General features: G+C 36.9%; 1 protein-coding gene across 2 annotated transcripts in view; it reads left to right on the top strand.

Moving 5' to 3' along the window:
• Positions 1 to 23,318, top strand: part of LOC138072306 (lysozyme C, kidney isozyme-like) — a 55,390-nt gene that overhangs the window by 9,818 nt on the left and 22,254 nt on the right. Inside the window, exon 2 of one of the 2 annotated variants that reach the window (XM_068963417.1) lies at positions 20,293 to 20,402. The exons of the other annotated variant lie outside the window; for it this stretch is intronic. The gene's annotated coding sequence lies outside the window, so the exon portion shown is untranslated. The remainder of the gene's footprint in view (positions 1 to 20,292; positions 20,403 to 23,318) is intronic. 2 annotated transcript variants of the gene reach the window in all.

Here is a 23,318-nt window from a genome sequence, read left to right as displayed (position 1 = left end):
AGTCTTCTCTGGCACCACTATCCAAAAGCATCAGTTCTTCCTTGCTCAGCCTTCTTTATGGTCTGACTCTCACATCTGAACATCACTACTTGAAAAACCATTTTTCTGACTATGCAAACAATGTCGGCCATGTGATATCTCTGCTTTTTAATATGCTGTCTAGATTAGTCGTAGTTTTCCTTCAAAGGATCAATTGTCTTAATTTCATGGCCACAGTCACCATCTGCAGTGGTTTTCAAGCCCAAGAAAATAAAATCTGTCACTGTTTCCACTTTTCCCTCTTCTATTTGCCATGAATTGATAGGACTGGAAGCCATGATCTTAGTTTTTTGAATGTTGACTTTTAAGCAAGTTTTATCACTCACCTCTTTCACCCTCAAGAAAAGGTTCTCTAGTTTATCTTCACCTCCTGCCATTAGAGTGGTATTATCTGCATATCTGATGTTGTTCATATTTCTTCCAGCAGTCTTGATTCCAGCTTGTGATTCACCCAGCCCAGCATTTTACATGATGTACTCTGCGTAGAAGTTAAATAACCAGGGTGGCAACAACCCAGTCTGTTGTTCCGTGTACAGTTCTAACTGTTGCTGCTTGACCTATATACAGGTTTCTCAAGGGACAGGTAAGATGGTCTGGTATTCACATCTCTGTAAGAGTTTTCCACAGTTTTTTGTGATCCACACAGTCAAAAGATTTAGCATAGTTGGTGAAACAGAAGTAGATGTTTTTCTGGAATTCTCTTGCTTTTTCTAAGATTAGTGAAAGTTGGCAATTTGATCTCTGCTTCCTCTGCCTGTTATAAACCCAGTTTGTACATCTGAAACTTCTAGGTTCACATACTGCTGACGCCTAGCTTGAAGGATTTTGAGCATAACCTTGTTAGCAGGTGAAATGAGTGCAATTGTACAGTAGTTTGAACATTGTTTGGCACTACCCTTCTTTGAAATTGGAATGAAAACTGACCTTGTCTAGTCTTGTGGCCACTGATGAGTTTTCCAAATTTGCTGACATATGGAGTATAGCACTTTAACAGAATCATCCTTTAGAATTTAAATAGTTCGGCTGAAATTCCGTCACCTCCTCTGTGTTCATAGTAATGCCTCCTGGGGCCCACTTGAATTCACACTCCAAAATTTCTGACTCTAGGTGAGTGATCACACCATTGTGGTTATCTGGGTCATTAAGACCTTTTTGTATACTTCTTCTATATATTCTTCAGTTCAGTTGCTCAGTTGTGTCTGACTCTTTGCGAACCCATAGACTGCAGAACACCAGGCCTCCCTGTCCATCACCAAGTCCCAGAGCTTACTCAAACTCAGGTCCATTGAGTCGGTGATACCATCCAGCCATCTCATCTTCTATCGTCCCCTTGTCCTCCCAGCCATCTCATCTTCTATCGTCCCCTTGTCCTCAATCTTTCCCAGCATCAGAGTCTTCTCCAATGAGTCAGTTCTTCCCATCAGGTGGCCAAAGTACGGGAGTTTCAGCTTCAGCATCAGTCTTTTCAATGAATGTTCAGGACTGATTTCCTTTAGGAAGAACTGGTTGGATCTCCTTGCAGTCCAAGGGACTCTCAAGAGTCTTCTCCAGCAACATAGTTCAAAAGCATAAGTTCTTTGGGGCTCAGCTTTCTTGCAACCTCTTAATATTCTCTTCTGCTTCTCTTAGGTCCTTATTGTTCCTGTTCTTTACTGTGCCCGTCCTTGCATGAAATGTTCCCTTGATAGCTCCAGTTTTCTTGAAAAGATCTCTAGTCTTTCCCATTCTGTTATTTTTGTTTTCTTCTACTTCTTTGCATTGTTCATTTAAGAAGGGCTTTTTATTTCTCCTTGCTTTTCTCTGGAACTGTATTCAGTTGGATATATTTTTTCCCTTTCTCCTTTGCCTTTCACTTCTCTTCTTTTCTCAGCCATTTGTAAAGGCTCCTCAGACAACCACTTTACCTTCTTGTAATTCTTTTTCTTTGGGATGGTTTTGCTCACCACCTCCTGTACAGTGTTATGAACCTCCGTCCATAGTTCTTCAGGCACTCTGTCTACCAGATATAATCCCTTGAATCTATTCATCACCTTCACTGTATAATCATAAATGATTAGATTAGGTCATACATGAGTGACCTAGTGGTTTCTTGTACTTTCTTCAATTTAAGCATGATTTTTGCAATAAGGAGCTCGTGACCTGAGCTAAGTGAAAGAAACAGGAAATAAAAGATCACATATGTGAAGATTTCATATATTTGAGATGTGCAAAATAGATAATTCCACATAGACAGAAAATGGAATGAAGAGTGACTCTCGATGGGAATAGTATCTCTTTTTTAGTCCCTAAGTTGTGTCGACTCTTTCATGATCCCATGGACTGTATGTAGCCCTCAGGGTCCTCTGTATATGGGATTTCCCAGGTAAAAATACTGGTGTGGGTTTCCATTTCCTTCTCTAGGGGATCTTCCCAACCATGACTCTTACATTGGCAGACATGTTATTTGCTACTGAGTCACCCAAGAAAGCCCCATTTGTTGGGAGACGATGAAAATGTGCTGGAACTAGATGGTGCTAACTGTTCAACTTTATAAATAAAGACCACTGAGTTAGATACTCATAAAGGGTAAATTTTAAGTGATGTGAATGATGTCTCAATTTCAAAAATTGTGAGTAAGGGAAAGCAAGCCAGCCTGTAATTTTGAGAGATGATATACATCTATTTCCTTTTTATGTGCTCTCTATTCTATCCCTCTGAAACTGTATATTAGAAAGTGTCATGGTATTATCCAGGTCTCTTAACATTTCTTTCACATTTTCCTTTTCTTTATCCTTCTCTGCTGCATTCTAGGTAGCCTTAGAAAAACGAATTTCCAGCTTACAAATTTTATTTTTTAAGTATGTCTTTTTTCTTGCTAGTCTATGTACTGAGATTTACCTTTTAACAATTATAGTTTTTCTCTTTTACCTGTTATATTTTCTCTTTTAGATATTATATTTTCAATTTGTCTGGTCATTTTTTCTGTCTTTTGTTTTTTCAGTCATTTATTCAGTTCCTTCTTTTATTTCCTCAACAACAATAAACAAAATTTTCATGATCTCTATCTGATAATTACAGTATCTTCAAACTTTGTGAGTCTAATTCTTCAGTTTATTGCTTCTATCAACTCTCACTCATGGTACCTTTTTTCCCCGAGTATGTTCTTTGTGTATGTGTGTGTAGTAGAAGGTGGGCGATATTTTCTTTAGCATGTATGGTAAACTATGGGGGGTGATTTTAAACATTAATCCATTTCCAGAAAAGATTTGGTGTTGCTTCAGTTGTGTGCCTGAATAAACAAGCAATCCAAAACTTTAAAATTAAAAACCAGTTTGAATATATTCAGAAGGCCCCAATGGCATCAGTTGTAACGTGAAACCTGTGCAAGAGCTAAATATGGCTGCAAACACTCAGAGACGATTTTTTCATTTCTTTAAAAAAGATTGTTTCTAGGAAGCCACCTGAAAGTTATTTTTTTCTTCCATGTTTCTCCTTTTTAAGATAATTTTTATTTTAGTGTAGAAAGAGGGGTCTCCTTTTAAAGATTCTGGCTTTATCTGGGGTTCCCTGATGGCTCACCAGGTAAAGAATCATCCTTCAGTGGAGGGGATACCGGAGAAGTGAGTTTGATTCCTGGGTCAGAAAGATCCCCTAGAGGAGGAAACAGCAACTTACTCCAGTATTCTTGTCTAGAGAATCTCATGGACAAGAGGATCCTGGTTGGCTACACTCCAAAGGCTCACAAAGAGTTGGACACAGCTGAGCACAGTACAATTATGAATTTATTTTTTATGAGACCTAATTTTTATATCCTGCTAAGAAAACATCATAAATTAAAATGAAGAATCTTATTTGTACAGAAATATATATTGCAGTTTTATTTTAAATATCCCCAAACTGGAACAACTCAAATACCAATCCACAAGAGAACAGGTAAACATACTGGGTTTTTTTTTTTTTTTTTTTTTTTGAGAGAGAACACTACTTAACATTAATTTAAAAACTTAAGCTAACTGATCCTCAAAACAAAATTGATAAACCTCCAAACGTAGAGTGAAAAAAATCAGACCAATCAACTGAATCCAGGCCAAGTTAATCTAGAATAGTAAAAATCTAAATAGTAAATACAAAGGGGAAGTTAAGACTAGCCAGAGATAGAAGAAACAATATCTTTCTTAAAAATTTTCTTGTATCTTTTAGTGCGGTTGCATGTGTGTGTGTGTATATGTGTGTGTGTGTGTATTTGAGAAAAATCACCAAGTTAAAGTCTGCATATTTCAGTTTATGTAGATTTTATCTCAATAAACCAATGAAGAATATGTGGAAGAAATAAACTAAATATTTGACAGTTTTGTAGATAAATGAAAGCAAAGTAGGGTCACTGATGCCCTAGAGAATCTTCAAGAAAATTAGAGATACCAAGGGAACTTTTCATGCAAAGATGGGCTCAATAAAGGGCAGATGGTACGGACTTAACAGAAGCAGAAGACATTAAGAAGAGGTGGCAAGAATATACAGAAGAACTGTACAAAAAAGATCTTTAAGACCCAGATAATCATGATGGTGTGATCACTCACCTAGAGCCAGATATCCTGGAATGTGAATTCAAGTGGGCCTTAGGAAGCATCACTACAAACAAACCTAGTAGAGGTGATGGCATTCCAGTGGAGCTATTTCAAATCCTGGAAATTGATGTTGTGAAAGTGCTGCACTCAATATGCCAACAAATTTGGAAAACTCAGCAGTGGCCACAAAACTGGAAAAAGACAGTTTTCTTTCCAATCCCAAACAAAGGCAATGCCAAAGAATGCTCAAAAAACCACACAATTGCACTCATCTCACACACTAGTAAAGTAATGCTCAAAATTCTCCAAGCCAGGCTTCAGCAATACGTGAACCATGAACTTCCAGCTGTTCAAGCTGGATTTAGGGAAGGCAGAGGAATCAGAGATCAAATTTCCAACATCCACTGGATCATGGAAAAAGCAAGAGAGTTCCAGAAAAACATCTAGTTCTGCTTTATTGACTATGCCAAAGCCTTTGACTGTGTGGATCACAAGAAACTGTGGAAAATTCTTCAAGAGAATTCTGAAAGAGATGGGAATACCAGACCACCTGACCTGCTTCTTGAGAAACGTGTATGCAGGTCAGGAAGCAATAGTTAGAACTGGACATGGAACAACAGACTGGTTCCAAATAGGAAAAGAAGTGCGTCAAGGCTGTACGTTGTCACCCTGCTTATTTAACTTATATGCAGAGTACATCAAGAGAAATGCTGGGCTGGAGGAAGCACAAGCTGGAATCAAGACTTCTGGGAGAAATATCAATAACCTCAGATATGCAGATGACACCACCTTTATGGCAGAAAGTGAAGAAGAACTAAAGAGCCTCTTGATGAAAGTGAAAGAGGAGAGTGAACATGTTGGCTTAAAGCTCAATATTCAGAAAACTAAAATGGCATCCAGTCCCATCACTTCACAGCAAATAGATGGGGAAACAGGGGAAACAGTAGCTGACTTTATTTTTCTGGGCTCCAAAATCACTGCAGATGGTGACTGCAGCCATGAAATTAAAAGATGCTTACTCCTTGGAAGGAAAGTTATGACCAACCTAGACAGTATATTCAAAAGCAGAGACATTACTTTGCCAACAAAGGTCCGTCTAGTCAAGGCTATGGTTTTTCCAGTGGTCATGTATGGATGTGAGAGTTGGACTATAAAGAAAGCTGAGCACTGAAGTACTGATGCTTTTGAACTGTGGTGTTGGCAAAGACTCTTGAGAGTCCTTTGGACTGCAAGGAGATCCAAGCAGTCCATCCTAAAGGAGATCAGTCCTGGGTGTTCACTGGAAGAACTGATGTTGAAGCTGAAAGTCCAATACTTTGGCCACCTGATGTGAAGAGGTGACTCATTTGAAGAGACCCTGATGCTGGGAGGGATTGAGGGAAGGAGGAGAAAGGGACGACAGAGCATGAGACGGTTGGATGGCATCACCGACACGATGGACATGGGTTTGGGTGGACTCTGGGAGTTGAAATGGACAGGGAGGCCTAGCGTGCTGCAGTTCATGGGGTCGCAAAGAGTCATACATGACTGAGCGACTGAACTGAATTGAAGGATTACAAATACATGGTGTATATCCCAGTATTTTCTTCAACTTGACACATGATCAACATCAGTAATTATGTCAACCGTTTTTTTTTTTTTTCTTTTTACACTGACTCAAAATTTTCCTTTCAAAAGCATTTCTATGAAACTATTGGCAATTCACAAACAAGATGAAAATTTTGTACCCACTAACATTTTAAACAGCCATTGGGTAACTCATGTATTCCTTTTTTTGCTCTTATCTCACATTGAATCCATACTTAAATGCTTTTAATACTATCTAAAAATTATATTTAAATTCTGATTGCATCTCTCCACTTCCATTATCACCATCCTAGCCCAGCCATGAACATGTTTTAACCGGACTATTACTCTTTGTTCTTATTTCTACCTGTTTCATTTTGTCTTTCTACAAAAGAGGAGAAAGTTTTGTTTTCAAATATGCCAGATAGGTTACCCCCCACACATCCTTTAGAGTACAGGTCAAGGTCTTATCTGGTTCAGCTTCCTTTGATGATCTATCTCCAGCTAACCTTTTTTTCCTTTTTTTTCCTACTGTGCTGCACCCTGATCTCTCCACTAACCAGGCTGTACACTCTGTCCTTCCAACACAGCGTAAATGCCTCTGGTTCACTGTCTTGACACTCATCATCCCTTCTGTTGAAAACACTTCCAACGTATCTTCATGGCCTGAATGTCAGCTAACTTTTTTGAAGTGTCTACTCACATGTGAAGTCACCAGGGAGGCATATCCAGATGAACTATCTCAAATATTACACACTCCTCCATCCCCTGTGCATATGATATCTCCTTTTACTACTTGACTGTTTTTAAACCCTTATGATCACACACACATACACACAGTTTCATTTTCTGTCTCATTTTGCTTAAAAGTAAAGTGCATGCACGTGGAGAGTATCTTTATTTTGCTCGCTGCTTTATCTACATACTCCACCATTCTACCATATAGTAGTTACTGACTTATATATCTCCAGAACCGATGCCACAGTAGAAATTTCCTAAATGTTAGTTTAATGAATATACTCAAGAAATTTATATTTGAGAGAAAAAAAAAATGATGTCACATCCCTCTCCTTGAGGACGAGAGAGAAGAAAAAGACTGTTAAAGACTATTCTCCCCTGACATATTATTGTATGCATCAGTTTTGAAAGGAAAAGTATGGGTTCTACTGATATTACAACTTATATGTTGGTGGAAGAAGTTATTTGATGCTATGTTCTTTATTTCCCATTCTTTTTATCTCTGTGCTTTTGTCTTTATAAGTTATCTTGACCTAATTCAAATTCACTGATGCTTCAGTCTGCTGCCCATCTTCTGTTAAATCTGTTCAAAAATTTTTAATTCCAAACACCTTATTTTTCAGTTGTACAGTATTCAATTTATTTTCTCTTCTGTGTCTCCATTTCTTTGTTAAATGATTATTTTTTCAGTTATTGTCTTTATTGCCTATATTTCTTTAACATATGTATAATGACATTTAAAATTCCTTTTCAGAAGTTCTAATCTGCGATGCTAGTGTCTGCTTCTATTTTTTATTTTTGCTCTTAATTTTAGTTGACATTTTTCTGTTTCTTTACGTGTTTTGAAATTTGTGGTTGTATGTCAGGTATTATACATTAAAAAACAAACAAACAAACAGACAAAGAAATATCTGTCCCCCATCCCAGCAAGAGAGCATTCTCTCTGGCAGTTAGGATAAGAAACTGATTATGTATCGATTGATTCAGGAGATGAGCCATGTCAGCAGTGGGTTGCAATTTAACTTCCTTTTTTTTTTTTCTTCAGTTCGCTAGAACTTTTTAATTCTTCTGTGAATATTGTGTTCCTTTTTAATTGAAATACAGTTGATTTACTGTGTTTTGTTAGTTTCAGGTATACAGCAAAATGATTGAATTGTCATATATATGCATGTAAATATTTATATATGTGACTCTGAAAAAGAATTTCAGGTTCTTTTCTGTTATAAGTTATTACAAGATATTTAATATAGTTCCCTGTGCTGTGCAGTAGGTCCTTCCTGGCTATCTATTTTATACATGCTGCTGCTAAATCGCTTCAGTCGTGTCCAGCTCTGTGCAACCCCATAGATGGCAGCCCACCAGGCTCCCCTGTCCCTGGGATTCTCTAGGCAAGAATACTGGAGTGGGTTGCCATGTCCTTCTCCAATGGATGAAAGTGAAAAGTGAAAGTGAAGTCGCTCAGTCATGTCCGACTCTTAGCGACCCCATGGATTGCAGCCTACCAGGCTCCTCCATCCATGGGATTTTCCAGGCAAGAGTACTGGAGTGGGGTGCCATTGCCTATGTTAATCCCAAACTCCTAATTTATCTTCCCCTCCTTTCCGCTTTGGTAACTGTAAGTTTGTTTGTTTGTTTGTATTTTTGTCTATGGGTCTGTTTCTGTTTTGTATATAAGTTCATTTATTTGTACCATGGTTTATTTTTAATTCCACTTATAAGCAATATTATGCAATATTTGTTATTCTTTGACTTATTTCACTCAGTGTGGTAATCTCTAGGTGCTTCCATGTTGCTTTAAATTGCATTATGTCAGCCGGTGGCTCAGGGGGTAAAGCATCTGTCTACAATGCAGGAGACCTGGGTTCGATCCCTGGGTTGGGAATATCCCCTGGAGAAGGAAATGGCAATCCACTCCAGTACCATTGCCTGGAAAATCCCATGGACAGAGGAGCCTGGTAAGCTACAGTCCATGGAGTCGCAAAGAGTCAGACACGACTGAGTGACTTCACACACACACACAACAATCCATTGTATAAATATATCACATCTTTTTAATCCATTAATCTGTCAGTGGACATTTAGATTGCTTTCATATGTTAGCTTTTGTAGACAGTGCTGTAGTTAACACTGAGGGTGCATTTCAAATTATGGTTTTCTCTGGATATGCACCCAGGCTGCGATTGTAGCTTCACACCGTAATGCTACTTTTAGTTTTTTCAGGAACATCAGTATTGTTTTCCAGGTTTCCCAGGTGGTGCTAGTGGTAAAGAACCGGGCTGGCAATGCAGGCAATGGCACCCCACTCCAGTACTCTTGCCTGGACAATCCCATGGATGGAGGAGCCTGGTAGGCTGCAGTCCATGGGGTCGCTAGGAGTCGGACATGACTGAGCAACTTCACTTTGACTTTTCACTTGCATACATTGGAGAAGGAAATGGCAACCCACTCCAGTGTTCTTGCCTGGAGAATCCCAGGGACAGAGAAGCCTGGTGGACTGCCATCTATGGGGTTGCCCAGATTCGGACACGACTGACACGACTTAGCAGCAGCAGCAGCCAGTGCAGGAGACATAAGAAGCATGGGTTCCGTCCCTGAGTCAGGAAGGTCCCCTGAAGGAGGGCACCAACTCCAGTATTCTTGCCTGTAGAATCTGTGGACAGAGGCACCTGGGGGACTACAGTCCATGGGGTCTCAAAAAGTCAGACTTGACTGAAGCAACTTAGCACATAGCATGCTATTCTCCATAATGACAGCACCAATTTACATTTCCACCTACAGTGTGGCAGGGCTCCCTTTGCTCAGCAGCCTCTCCAGCATTTCTTATTTGTGTGTTTTTAAAAATTAATTTTATTAGAGTATTGTTGATTGACAATATTGTATTAGTTTCTGCTGTATAGCAAAGTTATTCAGTTATACATATACATATAAACACTCTTTTTGTAGATTATCTTCCCTTCGAGGTCATTACAGAGTACTGAGTAGAGCTCCCATGCTATACAGTAAATTCTAATTACTCACCTGTTTTATATATAGTGTTGTATACATGTCAGTCCCCATCTTCCAATTTATCCCTCTCTCCCCTTCACTGCTTGGTGACTGAAAGTTTGTTTTCTACATCTGTGACTATTTCTGTTTCATAAATAGGTTTGTAGACGTTTTGATGATGGCCATTCTGACTTGAGATGATATAATACCTGATCATACTTTTAATTTGCATTTCTTTAATAGTTCTCAATGGTAAACATGTTTCCATGTGCCTTTTGGCCATCTGTGTGGCTTCTTTGGAGAAATGTCTATTTGGACCTCATATTTTGCTTGGCTTTTTAAAAATATACTGAGCTATATAAGCTGTTTGTATAGTTTAGAGATTAATCTCTTGTAGATCACATTGCTTGCTAATATTTTCTCCATTTTATGGGTTGTCTTTTTGTTTTGTTAATGGGTTCCTTTGCTATGCAAAAGCTTTTAAGTTTAATTAAGTCCCATATGTTTGTTTTTCCTCTATTTCCATTACTCTGGGAGACAGATCCAAAAAGTTATGCTGTCATTTATGTCAGAGTGTTCTGCCTATGTTTTCCTAAGGAGTCTTATAGTGTCTGGTCTTACATTTACATTTAGCTATTGAATCCATTTTTAGTTTATTTTTGTGTGTGATATTAGAGAATGTTCTAATTTAATTCTTTTACAGTCTAGTTGTCCTAGCACCATTTATTGAAGAGACTCTCTGTTCTCTGTTGTAGAGTCTTGCTTCCTTTCTTGTAGATTAATTGACCCTGGATGCATGGGTTTATTTCTGGGCTTTCTCTTCTGTTCCATTGATCTACATTTCCTCACCGCCCTGAATGTGCCCAGTCTCGCCACTTTTGTTTAATTCATGTCAGCTTTCAAATGTCTAAAGATTGATATCCATAAGATATTATTATAGGCACATCCTTCTAGCAGGACTTTGGAACTAAAGTGCAAGACTTATGAAGATTCCTCTTCTTCCTCAGTCTGTCCCCCAGCATTCTATAATGCCACACTCTTAGTAAATGTTTACTGGGTGAGTGAAGTCTTATAGGAAGAAAAAACTAGCTCCGCCAGATTCCAGTCATTCATGTCACCTACACAGCTGTGGAAAACTCTACTGGATTCTATTTACTCCAACAGATTACCTCTCACTATGCTAGGTCTGATCTTTCTCCTCTATGCTTGTATTCAGCAAGTGTCACCAGGGAATTGCCAACAATCTTCCTTTATTTACTCAAGATCTCATTCCTCTCTATATCTTACTTTTAGAATTCTTTACATCTGCAACTATTGAATATCTTCAAATATATATGTGTATATAAACATATACACACAAACAGGTGGGTGTACACACACACTCATTATTTGCTTTATTGTTATGGAGGGAGCAATGATTTTTAATGAATGGCTGCCTTTTAACAGAGGTTAAACTCAGAAAAATTATTGTAAATCAGTATAGTGCTGAAAATTTTGAGATATAACATTTACTTAAGCAAATTTGTCTGTTTTACCTAATGTTTAAGCAACAATTATTGAAAAAAAGATGATAAGTAATTTTTGTGAATCAAATCAATTATCACAAGCCAGGCTTTCAAGTCTTTCCCATGAGGTTCCAAATTGTCATGTTGGAAATCAACTTTTTTGGGAATTAGAAATTTCTTCTGTGACAAAAGACTTATTTTTAAGTTGATTAACCCAGTAGGCTTCCCAAGGTACACTAGTGGTAAAGAACCTGCCTACCGATGCAGGAGATATATCCCTTGGACAGAGGAGCCTCTGGTCCACAGGGTCACCAAGAGTCAGACATGACTGAAGCAACTTAGCATACATGCAAGACTAGAGCAGCAAAAAGAAAATACATACATAGCAACCATAAGATTTTTCTACATTATAGAAGTAATACTGTCAAAAAGGATTTTAAATAAAATTATAAATAATGATTTTGAGATTATTTTCAGTGAGCACTTAAATAGGAAGATATTTGACTTCTGCCGTTAAACAAAAATATGACATTAAGGTCATTGCCTTTATAAACTTCTGTTTATCCATATTAAAATGACATGCTCACTAATATTTCGTCTGATTCTAACATTCTTTGACACCTTTCTAATGCCCACTAGGATGTCCACATAGCTTTTAGGAGTTAGTATTTTAGTTATGAATTTAGGTTCTGGAATAAAAGAAGTTTGAGTTTGAACCTCAGGGCTCTGCACTATGACTTTGAGCAAGTTACATAGGCCATTCAAGTTGCAACCTTCTTATCTGCAAATGAAAGTAAAAACACTCAGTTCAAAATATTCTTGTAAGAATTAAATGATGAGGACCCACTGTATTTTCTCACATTTAAGGCACTGTTAATTTTGTTCTTTGTTGTACCCTGAGATAAAACAGTGTAAGTAAGACAAAGAACATAGGAGAGAAAATCATGAATCTGATCTGAAAACTAACTATAAAATTTCTGAACAGAAAAATCAGCTTAAATTCCCTCTAAAAAGTTCCATTTTGTGTGAGCTACTCAGTAGTTAATATTTTTAAAGATTAATATATAAACTAGAATGAGAACCTATCAAACACTTAATGAATTGTTCACTTCTATTACTAATGTCTTAAATTCTGTTTTTACTGAAAATATAATGTAGCCTATGTTGGTGGAGGAACAAACTAGTGGAGGTACAAATCAATCTGTTGATTGAGCTATCTGTCTATTTTGGCCTTCAACTTTGCCCTTTATCAAAAGACTGGTTTTGGAAAAAAAAAAAAAATTAAGCTCATATTTCCCCCATAATATTCAGTATGAAGGGTAATGATTTAGAAAAATCCAGAAAGAATAAACCAAGAAAACAGAAATGGCATTGACCAAAGAAAATATGGCTGAACAGAAGAAAAACTATTTTATATTTCTTCCCACACAATTGGTCAAAACCAAATGATTAGAGTTTTCAAATCAGGAACTTGGCACTTTTGAAGAGTGATTTTTAAAGAAAGTATATGGAAAAACTAACCAAATGGCTTTAAGCTGCTCAAATGCTAAAAACCTATTCTATTGCAGAGACAAAGAATCAAGTGTGGAAAACCCAGTTATCTCCTTTAATTTTATGGTTCATGGAAGAGATGAACAACGCTTTATCTAGTGTGTCTCCGTCTTTAGAAAACAAACCAAACACAACAAAATCTCCTGCTAGGTTAATAATTTGGCTTTTTGTATGGAAATGATTTTAGTATTCTAAAATGTCTATTCCACATCCCAATCTAAAGTAGGCTCTACATACAAGACTGTATAGTGTAGAGTGCTGCTGATTATTATGCATAAGAGTAATGGATGGAAAATTATTTATTAAATAATCTTAAGGAAGAGATGGTTCATCTCCGTGGCTCCTCTTGGATCAAAAGACAGTAGCAAAACTTGAGAAGAGGACTTGACTGACAGTTTAATGTGACAAGTTTCCTCCGGAAGCATCTTTCACAAGAGGTTTTTTATGACATGGGAGGCAATTTAATGAGGCCCTGGAAGGAAATCTTGAAATCATGACTATAATTTGTTGTTTTCAAATAAATAGGAGGGAAGAAATTTCTCATTTTGCCACAATTTTGCCATTAAGAGTCTCTTGAGAAAGTGAGTAGTCATACATTTCTGATAAAGGAGCTTTTATTTACCCATACATTTCAAGGGTTATGATTACAGCATCAGCAACTGACTTCAGAAGAGATTGTGCAGAGACAGATAATACAGCTCATTGAACTGTGTGATCCGGGAAGTACACACACCTGGTAAAGCTCTAGCTGGGATTACAGGCCTGACATTTTGGGCTCACTAGTTAAGAAGGGACTTTTGAGAAAAGCAAACAAAAGTTAAAACAACAAAACAAAATTAATTTTCCCCTTAAACTACAAAATGACTTTCCAAATTCTAGCGACTCTTCTTTGACTATTACATCTACTAAAGCATTTTCTACAACTGCCTTGAAATCGTAATATCAGAAATAGAACAGTAAGTGTATCACTTGGTGCTATAGTCTAGTACTAAGAAAGTAAAATAGAATATTTACAACCACTGTTGATTAAAAAATAATAGCTGCCTTTATGTTGTCTAGGTATAGCTAGTGAAAATATAAAAAATAGGGAGTATTTTTTAACGAGTATATTTCCAATATAACTTATATTTGATTATCATGAAACAACCATATTTTAGAAATATAAAACACTAAGAATTGCAACAATGATTACATTTTATAAATCTGAAAGTTTAAAAATTACTGAAAAAAGTTAATTAGTGCAGCCATCAATTTTCTTATGATTTACTAAAATCATACTAAACAGTACAAGAACACAAGTGTAATTTACCAGAGACTTTAACTTAAAACATTTGCTTATTATGCTGACAGACTTCTGCATGTACCAAATATACCTGTTTAGATATTTGTAACTACAGATAGTTTAGGAGACAAGAATAAGAAAAAATAAAACAAGCAAGACACACAAAAGAGTGATCCTTATATTCTACGTAGACTCTATAGAGAACCTCAGTAGCCTTTGTACTAATGAGTGGAGTGTATCTGATGAAATTCCCCTCTGGATATTTTTCAGATATTAAATTTTGAAATGACATATCTTACAAACAAAGGTAGAAGCAATTTTACCCTATTACGAACTTAAAATTTCACACAGTGAAGATGGGAAGAGAAAGTAAAATGAGGGTAAAGAGAAAGCTAATCAGAATTTAGAGGTTTGCTGGGTTAATGTCTAGGCTTAAGAGACTCAGATTTCATAATTTTTTCATATCGTGTGTCTTAGCCTTAAGACTGACCTGCACTTAAACAGCATGATGAATAAAACCCTGTCTCCGTCAGAGAACTACAGGCCCACATTACAATGTCACAGTGTTGCATAAGGAAAAAAGAAAGAAAAAACTGTAGAATTTTTATAAAACCTCAGCTGGTAAAAAATCCACCTCCAATGTGGGAGACCTGGGTTGGGAAGATCTCCTGGAGAAGGAAATGGCTACCCACTCAAGTATTCTGGCCTGGAAAAGTTCATGGACTATATAGTTCATGGGGTCTCAAAGAACTGGACACAACTGAGTGACTTTCACTTTTACATTATAAAACCTAGGTGCTAAGCAAAGTGAAAACAAAGGAAGAAGTTATAAAAATGGAGAAAATACTGTAAAGAATAAACCATCTGTGGAAGTCTCTTAGAACTTGTTTACTTACCTGATAATGCTACAACCCAGGACCATTCTCTACCATACTTGTTGAATTGCTTTCATTGGTTATACTGTGAAATTTTGCACCAATTATAAATTAATTTGGATTGAAACTATCTCTGCTAGGATGAAAAATCTCTTGGTACAAACAAATGATCGCTTCTAAATTTTAAAGTTAGATCACTTTTCAAAAAGAAGAAATCCCGATCTGATGGTAGAGGGAAGATCCAGCCTTTCTGGATGCTGAAGAGCTTTGTTGTGCAGAGCAGGTGGAAGGAACAGAAAGAGGAGTAGGACTTAGCAGCCATGTGATGACCTGGGCTGCTGGAGGACTCAGAGGGAGCCTGGAAGATTAAGAAGGACTGGATGGTGTGAGATAGAGAGCATATGACAAATATAAAATAATGCCCATGCTGCTGCTGCTGCTAAGTCACTTCAGTCGTGTCCGACTCTGTGCAGCCCCACAGACGGCAGCCCACCAGGCTCCCCCCATCCCTGGGATTCTCCAAGCAAGAACACTGAGTGGGTTGCCATTTCCTTCTCCGATGCATGCAAGTAAAAAATGAAAATGAAGTCGCTCAGTCATGTGCCCGACTCTTAGCGACCCCATGGACTGCAGCCCACCAAGCCTCTCTGTCCATGGAATTTTCCAGGCAAGAGTACTGGAGTGGGGTGCCATTGCTTTCTCCTATAATGCCCATAAACAACCCTATTTGTCATTTTGTTATATGTGCCACTTACTGACATGTTTTAATTAGGAGATTCACTTGCCAATAGTAAAATAATTCAGCTCAAACCATCATAGACAATCAGTGGGACCATGGGGGCAAACCAGCATAGGCTGCATGTTGCCTTTGCCGTCCTAGCTCCAGAGATGCCGCAGGATAAAAAGAAAAGCTAGGAAGACCTGAAGAACTAATGCAAAACTCATGAGAGGCCACTGAGAGAGTACTGTTGAATCACGTATATATGTATGGGGCTTAAGGTGGGGAAAGGCTGGAGAAGGATGAGGCCAAAAGAGAAAAGGAATCAAACTAATTAAGAATATTCAAGATTTTATGGGGAAGTATTTTAATCTCTAACAAAGCAGATAAAACAGGTTTTAATAATTGGGCAAATATACCATATTTAAAGATGGGAAGACTTCACGTTCAAAGTTAAAGATCAACCAAATTGCAAACTCAATGCTTTGCAAATCAAATTACTGTTAAGATACTTAGGGTATCCAAAATAACAAATTCTAAAATTCAGATAAAAGAATGGAGTTCAGAGTTGCCAAATCTGTGTCGATGAAGAAAATTAAAGGGGGGATGACTACACCAGATATTAAGGGATCTGATGAAAATATTATAACAAGAGTATGGACTAGCAAAGGAACAACTAGGTGAATTAAAACAGATAATTCAGCTGCAGAGCTGTGTGTGTACAGGAACTTTACGTATAAGTGAAGCAGCAAAGGCTAGTAGAATGAGGGAAGAGGAGAATGGTTGGAAATGGATTTAGGAAGATGTTTGGGGGCATGGCTGGGTAGGGCTTTATAGGGAATGGTGAAGATTTTAGTTTTTACTCACAGTGTGACAGGAAGCATGGAAGGGTATGAGTAGAGGAGTGTCGCAATCCCCCTTTTATCACTGGTCACTATCTGGAGAAGAAATGGTTAGGGAACAGTTGTGGGAACAGGCAGACCAACTGGCAATTTTGCATTAGTGTGGTGAGAAATTGAAGTGGTTTGATTGAGGCAATAGTTGTGAAGAAGCAGTAAGACAGTATATTTTAAAGGTAGAGCTGACTTCATTTGTTGATGGACAAAAGCTGAATGAGAGAGAAAGAAATCAAGGATATCTCTATAGTCTTTGACCTAAGAAATAAAAAAATAGAATTGTTTTCTACTGAGATAAAACTGGAGGGTTGGGTGGGATTTTTTTTTTTTTTTTTTTAATTTTTTGGTGGGAGCAGAAATAAAAAGTTTCATATTGGGCATGTTGAGTTTGAGACAATGATTAGGCTACCAAGGGGGAGCTAGGTACTCATTTGGATGTACATATCTGGAATTTGGGACAATTTCATGACTAGAGGTACAACTGTGTGAGGTATCAGTATCTAATAATATTTGAAGCAGTGGGACCAGGTGAGATCACCAGGAGAACAATGATGGATAAAGAGGAAAGGTCAACAGTCTGAAAAAGGGGGCTCTTATACCTAGAAATAGGGAAGATAGAATGATGCAACCAAAAAGATAGGCAGCAGCTCGTGAGGTAAGAGAACCAAGGAAGAAAGGAATAGAGGAGAGAAAGAAGAGAGATGGAAGTGTGGGGAGACAAGGAGGGAGTGTGGGATAGAGAGGGAAGGAAAGGAGAGGAAAGGAGGGAGAGAGGGAAAGAAAAGGAGGGTGTCTTGGAAGCCTAGTTTCTCAAAACGGAGTGAGGTGTGTCACATACTATTGACGGTTTTGATAAAATGAAGATTGAGTTGACCTTTGGCTGTGACATCTGGAACTCATGGTGACTTTGAGTGGAATGATATTAATGGAGTGGTAAGGATAAAAGGATGATTGAACTGAATTCAGGAGGGGATGATGGGAGAAAACATTGTATGGGAAAGTAACTGGAAGGGAATGTTGTTAATCAGTGGATGTCTGGGGTCTTTCACAATCTGAGTGTCATGTTGTGTTCAGGAATGGCCAAGCCACATTTGAGAGGCCATCTTCCATGTGTTGCCTTGTATAAAGCTGAAGCTCCCAAGGAGCCCACATTTTTACAAGATAGCCACCTCCCAGTGAGCTGGTCAGAGAGTAGTGAGTGTGTTTATTAAGTTCTGGAATAGTGACCTCATTAAGGGTCCACAGTCCTAATGATGGACCTTCATTTTGTTCTCATATAGTAAGCCAGTGTCCTCATAGGGGACTTGGAGGGCATAATGAACTTTTACCAGAATTTGGTGTATATCTACTTAAAAAGAGCCTCTGTTTCTAACAATCCAAGCACTTGGCAAGGACACGAACTCTCACCATAACTCTAGCTAGCCTCACATATTGCCGTCACACTGGAGAAGTTCATTTGCCTCCAGGTACATGGGTTGGGAAGATCCCCTGGACTAGGAAATGGCAACCTACTCCAGTATTCTTGACTGAAAAATCCGTGGACAGAGGAGTGTGGTGGGCTACAGTCCAGGGGGTCTCAGAGTTGGACACAACTGAGGGACTGAGCATGCGTGCATGTATACTCCTTATATATTTATTTAGGATAATTTGTGAGTTAGCATATGGAATTAGAATCTTTTTGGAAAATCATGTAGGCAATTCTAGTAACAGAATTCTTTTGTAAAAGTGGAGAATTATACCTGAAAAGAACACAAATAATCGTTGCGAAATGTTGAATCCAACTCAACAAATCCTAATATCAAAGATGTGACATTTTCTCCAGTGAATTTAAAGAAACTAGACAGAGCACATATTCTGTACTTGTTCATGTTTTTAAAAAATGCTTTATTCACATCTTTCATTATAGCTTTCTTATCATACAGCTGACTACAAATACCATTCAACAACAGGTTCAAGTCATCCAGAAGTTGCTCCACTTTGTTGAATAAAGCCATAGCTAGTTTTCAGTTGATAAGAAAGTTAAAAATCACTCATAAGGTTTTCTATATTAACCATATTACACAACAGTCAACAATTGATCAGGGCTGTTATATCTGAAATAAAATCTCCAGTAATGGACTATTACTTGCTATCTGATTTGTTTCTTTACCAGTTAATTTTATACATATTTTTCCATTTTAAGTTTTAATAAAGTGTTTTGGATAAATATTAATTAGCTTTTCTCATTTTAGTATTTTTCCGAATGTTCCTGGATGAAAACAGCAGCTATTTTGATGATTCCTATGAAATATTTGCTATTTAATAATGCTGCTGTTCATTATGAACTCTGAAAGAAAATTCTTTTGCTTTAAAATCGTTTTTTTTAATCCAGTTGAACTTCCTTTTAAAATTTATTTGGCTGTGATGTGTCTTAGTTGCTGCATCCAGGATCTTTAATTGTGGCACGCATGCTGTTAGCTGCAACATGCAGGCTCTAGTTCCTTGACTAGGGGTCAGACCTGGGCCTCCTGCATTGGAGCATGGAGTCTTAACCACTGCACCACCAGGGAAGTCACTTTTGCTTTAAAATCTTAATAGCCACAACGATTAGAGTAATATTTAATGTTCTTTCTTGTTCCTGTTGAAAACTTTGGTCTAAGCGCATTTTTATTTATGTGTAAACCAAAAAACCTAAGAAGACATGAAAACAAATATAATGTGGTATTCCCTGTTGGATCCTGGAACAGAAAAAGAACGTTAGTGGGAAAACTAGTGGGATCAAATAAAGCCTAGAACTTAGTTAATAGTAATCTACTAATGTCTACATCTTACGTAGACAAAACTAAGAGAAAACTACATTTGCCAAAACTAGAACACTGACATTGGGAAAACTCAGTGACAGAATTGTCAGTACTACCTTTGCAACGTTTCTGTAAATATAGAAAAATGCTTTAAAGGCACAAAGGCAATGTAGTGGAGAAGGGATGGGCCTTTTAACAAGTGGTGCTGGGACAACTAGATGTCGGTATGCAAAAAAATGAACTTGAATCCACACTGCACACTACATACGGAAAATAACTCAAGATGGATTGTAGACCTAAATGAAAAACCTAAAACAATAGAACTCCTCCAAGAAAAATAAGCAAAAATCTTGTGACTTGTTTGTTAGATACAACAGCAAAAGCATACTCAAGAAAAGGACAAATAAATAAATTGAACTTCAGTGTAATTTATAAAACTTTTGCTTTTAAAAAGATGCTGCTAAGATAATGAAAATATTGGAATAAAATCTTTGCAAAGCACATATCTGATGAAGGAACGAGAGGCATCTTTTGAAGGTGAAGAATATGATCTTTTTTGACTGTGGTGATGGCCTCATGGGTGTATGCATATATAAAAACATATCAAATTGTATACTTTAAAGTGCGGTTTTTGTATGTTATTTATACCTCAATAAAACTGGTCAAACATTTCTTTTTTAAAAATGTCATTTATTTGTTTATTGGCTGAACCGGGTCTTGCTACGCTTGGGCTGTCTCTGGTTGTAGCGAGCACCGGCTACTCCGTAGTTGCCGAGCTCAGGCTTCTCACTAAGGTGGCTTCTCTTGTTGCAGAGCATGGGCTCCCAAAAATGTTTGCAGCCAGATTCTTTCTTCTCCTTTCCTCACACATCACAAAAGGAGAAGTAAAAGAAGGGGAATTTGGAGTGGAAAGAAATAGCAAGGTGAGTTGTTGGAAGTTAACACATCTCATTTTTGGAAATTTTACAAACATGAGCATCAATTTTACAAACAGGTAAGTATGTTTTAGGGCCCTCTTGGGGCCTTATGAAGAGCCTGTGCAAGTGAGGGGCCCAAAGTTTAAGCTTCATTAGTTTCATGGTAAATCTGCCTAATAATATGGCACATGAAAATGCAAAAAGATAATACAATGTAAAGTTTCCTCCAAGCATGTCCTTCCGTCACCAGTTCTCTTCCTTGGAGGCAATAGATATATTCTGTTTCCTGGGTCCTCCCTGAAATATTATGCATAGATAAGCTTTTTGTTCTGAAACATTTTGTCACCTCCCCCCCTCATTCTTTTCTTAGAAAATTTAGCCTGTTGTATACAATTTTTTGCACTCTGTTGTTTCTCTTAGATGCCTTTATTGAGATGGTTCACATACCATCAATTCACTCATTTAAAGTGTACACTTGAGTGGTTTTTAATGTATTCACAGATACATATACCTGTCACCAAAGTTGATTTCAGAACATTTTCATCACCTCAAAAAGAAAGGAAGTGTCCTTCAGCTATCACCTACTGACCCCTAACCCCAGCACTTGGCAGTCACCAATCTGCTTTCTGTCTCTGTGTACTTCCCTGGGATGAGCATTTTATGTGCATGGAATCATAGGTAGTCCTTGGTGACTGGCTTCTTTCACTTAGCATAATTTTTCAAAGTTCTTCTTGGACTGATCAGGACCTGTATCAGAATTTAGTAATTTGTGTCTTCTCTTGTACTCTTAGCCTACTAGAAGTTTATCAATTTTATTGATCTTTTCAAAGAGCCAGATTTTGGTTTTGTTGATTTTCTCTATTGTTTTCCTATTTTCAATTTCATTGCTGCTCTAATTTGTATTATTTCTTTTCTTGTGCATTTGGTTTGGCTTGAATTGTTCTTCTTTTTCTAATTTCCTAAGGTAGAATATTAGGGGTTTTTTTCTTAGTGTTTTTCTTTTTTTAATTTTACGTCTTCTTCTCTACTAATATATGTATTTAATGCTGTAAATTTCTCTGTAAGCACTATTTTCAGTGTATTTCATACATTTTCATAAGCTGTATTTTTATTTTCATTTAGTTTAAACAATTCTTTCATTTCTCTTGAGATTTCTTCTTTGACCCAAGTGATATTTAGAAGTCTATGAATATTCATAGCAACTTTATTCTTAATAGCCAAAAACCATAAACTAGTAAGATTTCATTGAGTGGGTGAATGATTAAACAAACTGGTGTGTCCACACCATGGAATACTACTCAGTGATTTAGAAAAAGATGCAAACTATTGATACAAACAACATCTTAAGGAACCTCAAGGAAATTTGGATAGTTTACAGTTATTGGCTATTTAAGAATAAAGTTGCTATGAATATTCATATACAAGTTCTTATGTGGAAAGAAGACATTTCTCTAGGATAAATACCCAAAAGTAGATTGCTAGGTTGTATAATAAGTCCATTGTTAATTTTGACAGGATACTGTAGTTTTAATTAGCATCCGTCTAATGGATGATAATGTTAAAGTCTTTTCAGTTGTTTATTTGCCAGCTGTATACCTGTCCTTTTTGGAGGAATGTCTGTGAATTTTTGTCCATGCCCAGTTTTCTAATTAGATTATTATTTTTTAAATGTTGAGATTTGAAGGATCTTTATGTATTTTAGACAAAAGAATTTTGATAAGTGATTTTCAGAATCTTCCCCTGGTCTCTAATTTGTCTTTTTATCCTTGTATAGGGTCTTTTTGCAGAGCAAAAGTTTATTTTGATGAGGGCCAATTTATCTGTTTTTTCCTTTTATGAATTATGCTTTTGGTGTCAAGCCTAAGAATTCTTTACCTAATTCTAGGTCTGAAAGATTTTCTCCTATGTTATTTTCTATAAGTGTTATAGTTTAAATTAAAATTTTGTTTTCAGTACAATTTTGCATAAAGTGTGAGTTTTTAGGTCAAGTTTTTTTTTTTTTTTTTTTGCTGATGAATTTCAATTTCTCTAGTTCCATTTATTGAAAAGGCTGCCCATCCTCCATTTAGTCACTTTTGCTCTTTAGTCAAAAATTAACTGGGCATATTTGTAAGAGTCTGTTTCTGGGCTTTCTATTCTGTTCCATTGACCTACGTGTCTTATTTTCCCTTCAGTATTATGCTATCTTGATTACTGTGCTAAGTTTTTAATACCGGTCTTTCCAGGTGGTATTTCTTATTATTTATTTTTCCTCAAACACTTCTAAAATCAACTAATAAATAGATGCCACGAAGGTAACAAATTTTCTGTTTTCTCTCACTCTTATTGTAGTATAAGATTCATCAACTATGATAAAATCTTCTTACCTCTGGGTTTGTGGTTTGTTGAGATCGTCAAGAGTGGTCTATGTAAATGCTATGGCATGTGATATATTAAAATAATAATTTGTTTTTCTTGTTTAGAGAGGAGAAAGAACTAATAGGGTAGAAAAGGAGCTGTCATTTGGTTGTTTAAATTTTGCTGTAATCTTCATGGTGTGATTTCAACAAAGCTACAGGATGAATATTAGTACTCTCATTTTATAGAAGAAAAGATTGAGCTTCATAGAGTACAAATTATGAGCATAAGCACATACTTTATAAAGTATAACTTCATGAGAATGATCTTGGCAGGATCATAGAGATTAGTGCAGCTTTGTAATCTTTCCTCCTTTTTTTTTTTTTTTTAAGATAGGTTACTTGGGCAAATATGTATAAAGCACTTGGAGCCAAGTTTATATCACTTATAGGAAATGTGGGCTCTGATAGTGCTAATTCAACCGTAGATAACCTCTTCATGGTAAGGTGAGGTTGAAAAGAAAGGATATTTATCCAGTACCTGAGTTACAGGTAGATAACTCAATAGAATTATAGCTACTTCTAT

The sequence above is a fragment of the Capricornis sumatraensis genome, unplaced genomic scaffold (assembly GCF_032405125.1).
Source record: "Capricornis sumatraensis isolate serow.1 unplaced genomic scaffold, serow.2 scaffold1, whole genome shotgun sequence".
NCBI lineage: Eukaryota > Metazoa > Chordata > Mammalia > Artiodactyla > Bovidae > Capricornis > Capricornis sumatraensis.
The sequence above is the reverse complement of the archived record's forward strand: the minus strand, read 5'-3'. Positions and strand labels throughout refer to the sequence as shown.